We start from the raw sequence: 6,662 nt of genomic DNA on the forward strand, positions 1-6,662 counted from the left end.
CCCTCGAATCCAGTCTGCCTGGTACTACAACGGCAAGATTTTTGCGCTGGACGAACAAGGACGCCGCCACAGATTCGATATTCTGGACAATGTTTCTGAAAAACTAAAACGGCGCTAGTACACTTTTTTGATAGGCAGCGGAGTGGAACCTGGATGCTTCGGGATCGGTCAACGGTTTTCAGATCGGGATCGGTATCTCAATTTCAGAACTGTTTACTTTCTGTTTAGACATGTGTGTATGTGTGAGTGTGCGTGTTTCTCCCGTTATAAGTGTTCTTAATGAACTGGTAGGATGCTTAGTTTCTTATGTGTGTGTAATATTTTTGGGTATGGTTGGATCAGAAAATTTGGTAATGGTAAGTGGTTATTTGCTTCTCGCATGTGTTATTTTTGAATACTTTCTTTGTCTTACATGTGTTGCTTTTGTTATTTTCTATTTAATACGTAAATATGATGTCGTCTGACAACATTTTAATAGCTACGGTGAACTGTCAGGGGCTCGCCACACCATCAAAACGTAAAGATGTTCTTAACTACTATAAACAAAAACATTATTCTATCATTTGCCTGCAAGATACTCATTTTATTTCTGAACATGAACAGTTTATAGAAACACAGTGGGGATATAAATGTGTGTTTAATTCATATTCATCTAACTCAAGAGGGGTCTGTATACTTTTCAATAACAACTTTGAGGTTAAAATTCATAGAGTGAAAAACGACTGTGAAGGTAATTTGTTAGCTTTGGACATGACAATTGAGGACCACAAGGTTACCCTCATTAATATATACGGTCCTAATATTGACAACCCTGAGTTTTATGAAAATGTAAGAAGTATCTTCCTTGAATTTGATAATGAATATTTTATTTTATGTGGGGACTTTAATCTTGCATTGAATCCCATGCAGGATACTTATAACTACTGTAGTGTTAACAATCCAAAGGCTCGAAGTAAAGTCCTGGAAATAATGGAGGACTTATGCCTCATAGATTACTATAGAGTCCTAAATCCTGAAAAAAAAGTATATACATGGCGGAAAAAAAATCCTTTAAAACAAGGTCGCCTTGATTATTTTCTCATTTCTGACAGCTTAACAAATCTTGTTGATAACTGTACTATCAAACCTGGATACAGGTCTGATCATTCTATAGTTTTGCTCGAGCTTAAATTTAATCCCTTCCGGAGAGGGCGTGGTCTTTGGAAATTTAATAATTATTTACTTACAGATAAAGACTACGTTCAAAAGGTAAAAAATGTAATAAAGTGTGTTAGTAATCAATATTTAGAGAATGCAGAGAGTAAAAATTTCCAATGTAAAAATAACATGGATGAAAGTTTATTTCTTGAGGTACTACTGATGGAAATACGGGGAAATACTATCTCATATTCTTCATATATCAAAAAAGAAAAAGACCAAAAAGAAAAAACACTACTGCAAGAAATTGAGGATTTAGAATCAGATGCTTTCATTGATTTAAATAAATTAGATGAAAAAAAAAGGAACTCGAGAGTATTAGAAAAGAAAAGTTACTAGGCCACATGATAAGGTCCCGAGCTCGCTGGATAGAAGAGGGTGAAAAACCATCAAAATATTTCTGTAATTTAGAATCTAGGAATTATTTAAATAAAACAATAAAAAAAATTGAATTAGAGGGTACTGGCACTATATATGAACAAACAGAAATTTTAGATGAAGTTAAGATATATTATGAAACTCTGTATAAAAGTGCAGATTCAAGTTTAGTTAATATAAATTTAGAAGAAATGTTCTTGAATTCTAATAATCCTAAAATGGATACAAATACGTCCTAAGGTCTGGAGAAAGACATTGAGGAAAGAGAAGTTCTTAACGTATTAAAGCACATGAAGAATAATAAGTCCCCTGGTAGTGATGGGTATACCGCAGAATTTTTCAAGTTTTTTTGGAGTGATATTAGAAATTATGTTGTTAGAGCTATTAACTGTATTTTTCTTAAAAAAGAGCTTCCTATCTCTCAAAGACTTGGAATAATTTCATGTTTGCCAAAAGGGGACAAACCAAGACAGTTTCTAAAGAACTGGCGACCAATAACCCTTTTAAATGTTCTCTACAAGATCATATCTGGTTGCCTAAGCTTTAGAATCAAACAAGTTTTGGACATTATTATTTCAAATACACAATCTGGTTTCATAAAAGGTAGATACATAGGGGAAAATACTCGCTTTGTTTATGATCTGATGTCGTACACAGAGATACATGAAATTCCAGGGCTTTTGGTCCTCATTGATTTCGAAAAAGCCTTTGACTCTATGTCATGGTCATTTATTTATAAAGTTTTAAGTTATTTTGGGTTTGGAAAATATATTATCCAGTGGATAAAAATTTTAAACACAAATTTCCGTGCCTGCATTTTACAAAGTGGGTTTTTATCAGAACAATTTGACATACAAAGGGGTTGTAGACAAGGAGATCCTGTTGCTCCATATTTATTCATTATATGTGCAGAAATCCTTTCAATTCTTATAAAGCAAAACAATGATATTAAGGGCATTTTTGTTCATAATAAAGAACATATAATATCACAGTATGCAGACGACACTTTGTTAGCCCTTGATGGTTCACCAAAATCCTTGTTCGAAGCATTAGAAACTATAGATTTTTACTCCAGCTTTTCAGGACTTAAAATTAATACATCTAAGACAAAAATTGTGTGGATTGGTTCAAAAAAATTCTCTGATCAAGTGTTTCATCATACCAGATGGAAATTAGACTGGGGATCTACATCTTTTAATTTATTAGGTTTCCAATTTTCCGTTGAACTTTCTGAAATTGTTGATATTAATTTTGGTAATCAGATTCCAAAAATCATTGCACTTATGGAACAATGGAAAAGAAGAATTCTTACTCCAATTGGTCGTGTCACTGTCATTAAGAGTTTGTTAATTCCAAAACTAAATCATTTATTTATATCGCTTCCTACTCCCAAAAAGGAGATTGTAGCATTTATATGCAAAGCCTTTTTTGAGTTTCTATGGAAATCCAAAACAGACAAAGTTAAAAGGTCTCTTATAACACAAGACTACTTGTCAGGTGGTATGAAAATGGTAGATGTTAGAAGTTTTATTACATCACTTAAATGTACATGGATTAAAAGGTTAACTTGCTCACATAAACCATGGATGGATATTTTCTATGCTCTCAATGGAGATGATATTTTACAGAAATTGTATGATTTTGGAGATAGTTTTGTGTTTGATTGTTTGTTAAAAGAAAATAACGCCTTTTGGAAAGATGTTTTGATTGCTTGGTCATGTTATATGAAATCTTTTACTTACTCTCCGCACTTTAAAAACAAATTTCATTATATTCCAGTGTGGTATAACTCTAATATAAAAGTTAACAACAAACCAGTTTTTTTTAAATCCTGGTATGAAAAGGGAATAAAGGTTGTGCAAGATTTTTTTGATGATGATTGTAATCTTTTAGACTTTGGAGTTCTTAAAAACACATACAATCTATCTGATAGTTGTGTGATGCAATACAATAGCATTGTTACAGCTATTTCAAAATATTTGAAATCATTGTTAATAGATAGGTCTTCTTTCAAAAGACTTCCTAATCCATATGTACCTTTATTTTTTGAACCTCTCATATCTTCTGAAAAATGCTCAAAAATCTTTTATAATTTCTTGAATAAAAATGAGGCTATTCCAACCTCAATCAGCAAGTGGGAGGCAGAGCTTAGGCCATATGGAGTAGACACAATATCAGTGCAAGATGTTTTTAAAATTTGTTATAAAACCACTAGTGATTCTTCTGCCCAGTGGTTACAATTTCGAATCTTACATAGAATTGTTCCTGTTGGAAAATACCTTAAGAAAATTAACATTAAAACTTCTGATTGTTGTGGTTTTTGTATGGAAAATGTTGAAACAATAATACATGTTTTCATTGCTTGTGATAAAGTACAAACACTCTGGAGTGATTTAAGTCTTCATATATACAGAAAAACCTCTGAAAGAGTTGGTTTCAATGTTTCGAATGTTATTCTCGGTGATCTACCATTGTCAAACAATAACAGGGTTATAAACTTCATAATTCTATACGTTAAACAATATATTTTTATATCCTTAATGCAAAACAAAATGCCAAATTTTCTTGGATTACTCAGTCATTTAAGAATAAAATACCATGTAGAAAGATATGCTGCTATCCAAAATCAAAAGCTGCGCAATTTTGAAAAATTGTGGCTTACATGGAAAAACATTTTAGATTAGTTTATGATATTATGATTATTACTATTCGTATTATTATTTGTTATTTATTTTTTGGTTTTTTATTTTTTTTTGGTTTTTTCTCTTTTTTTGGAAGCAAAGTAACCATTTACCACTAATATTGAAAAATGTATGTAATTATACTTGTGTGTGAGTGAGTATGCATGTGTATAAAATTTATAAAAACTGAATTTAATAATGTCAACATTAGTACTAGTATGTATGGAACAAAAACAATAAATTATAAAAAAAAAAAAAAAAAGAGTAATAAAACAACAAATAATTTATTGCAACGCAGTTTAAAACCATTATGAAAATAAATTTTTATTGGAAATTGACCAAATTCCATAATAAATTACTTGTAGTAAAATTGAACAAAGAACAAACATAACAATAGTGACCGAATAAGGGTCCCAAAATACGGCGTAAAGCCCCTTTTACAATTGGCGCTTGGGCACTTTAAGCCTCTTTCACAACTGGCACACAAGCAGAAGTGGCAAAATATTCGTGCGCCCAAAAACGTTAGATAAGGTCCTAAACTGTTGCCAGAATAATCGCATATGAAAAAGTACTCGTACGAAACTCGCACGATTAAGAGCGACCGTTGTGCGATGAAAATGCATTGAATCTTGCGATATATCTTGCGTCTATTTGCGACCGTTGTACATTGAAAGCGCGCGTTGCAATATAGAGCGATAGGATCGCACGAAAGACCAGGTGATCGGACGATTGAACGAGCGCCAATGTGATAGAACGAACGGAGCTCGTCCGACCATGCGTTTCATTGTAGGAATGTTCGTACAAGTAAGAGTGGGTATACATGTATATACCGAGAGCCCGTGCAACGTATGCGATTGTTCATGCGAAGCTAAAAAAATTCGATCGCAAAGTGTTGTAAAGTGCCAAAGGGGCTTCACATCACTTTGCGATCGGAAGTTTTGGCTTAAGCCCCTTTCACAATTGGCGTTCGAGCACTTCACAAAACTTTGCGATCAGAATTTTTAAGATTCCCACGAGCTTTCTCATGCGTTGCACGAGCTCTCGCATTCGTTGCATGAGTTTTATTATCATCTTCTTGGGCGGTATCTTCTCTTGCATTCAACTACTTCTACTAAAGAGCGTAGGAAAGAGAGGTATATATCCCACCTCTGACTCGCACGAGCATTTGTTCGATAAATCGCATGATCGAACGAGCGCCGCTCGTCCTATTGCATTAGCGCTCGTCCTATCGCATTCAACTATTGCGTTGCGATCATTTCGCAATAAATTACAACATTTGCTTTTATTGTACAACAGTCGCATGTACATGCAAAATATATCACAAGATCTAACGCATTAATACATCGCACAACGGTCGCTCTGAATCGTGCGAGTCTCACATGAGTACTTTTATATGCGATTATGTTGGCAACAGTTTACGAACCATATCTATTTTTTTCGGTCGCATGAATATTTTGCCGTTCCTGCTCCTGCGCCAATTGTGTAAGGGGATTTAGGTGCAATTATTCTTTTGTCAAAAAGAGACAATCACAAACTTTAAATATCACTCATATATTATATTTACACATTAACTGTAGGGGCAATAAATATCTTGAAATCTCATAAACATGAATGCAGGTTCTTATATTTGGAAGATGACCAATAAGCAAAAGAATGAGATTAGAAATAATTAAAAGATTATACATGTACAAGTCATAAAAAGATTTTCTATTATAATCCTTCTAATGATTTTTTTTTCCAAAATATTTTCATTATTGTTAGTTATTTGAGGAATATATTTTCTATACCAAAAATGATGGAACGATATGCTTAGTATTGGTGATGGTGAGGTATATCATCATCTAATTGGAGGTGTTCAGTGCATCAAAATAGCCTACCATTAATGAGGGCAAATAAGGCGATACTAAAGGAGGTTATAGCTGATTCTGTATACGGTATAAAATTTATCTTCACACAAAAAGAAAATATTGTTGCAACAAATTTTTTCGAGGAAAAAATTAAGTTTACTAGTTTTATTATACTCACCCACTGGCAACAAATCTCATTGATGGTAAGCAATGTTAAATTCGTTTACAAAAAAATCAAATCCATCTCAACATATTTTTTGTGATTAAATTCGTAATTAGTGAAAGCAAAAAGACACTTCCTTTCGCTAAAATCGTTAAAAAAAAGACCATCACTTCATGAATAATATCATGCACGTTCATTTGTATTGAGTAACATTGGTATAGTGCATAAATATATTTTCCATAAGCGGTAAATGTACATGATGTGTCATAGATCCGGCCCATGTTTTTTTCAGCAACAAGATACCACTTGTCGAAAGCTCATCAGGTACAATGTATCCTACAAATTATGAATATACATTGTAGTTGTTTAGTTGGAGGTTTAAACCCACGTATGAGT

The sequence above is a fragment of the Crassostrea angulata genome, chromosome 10, assembly GCF_025612915.1.
Source record: "Crassostrea angulata isolate pt1a10 chromosome 10, ASM2561291v2, whole genome shotgun sequence".
NCBI lineage: Eukaryota > Metazoa > Mollusca > Bivalvia > Ostreida > Ostreidae > Magallana > Magallana angulata.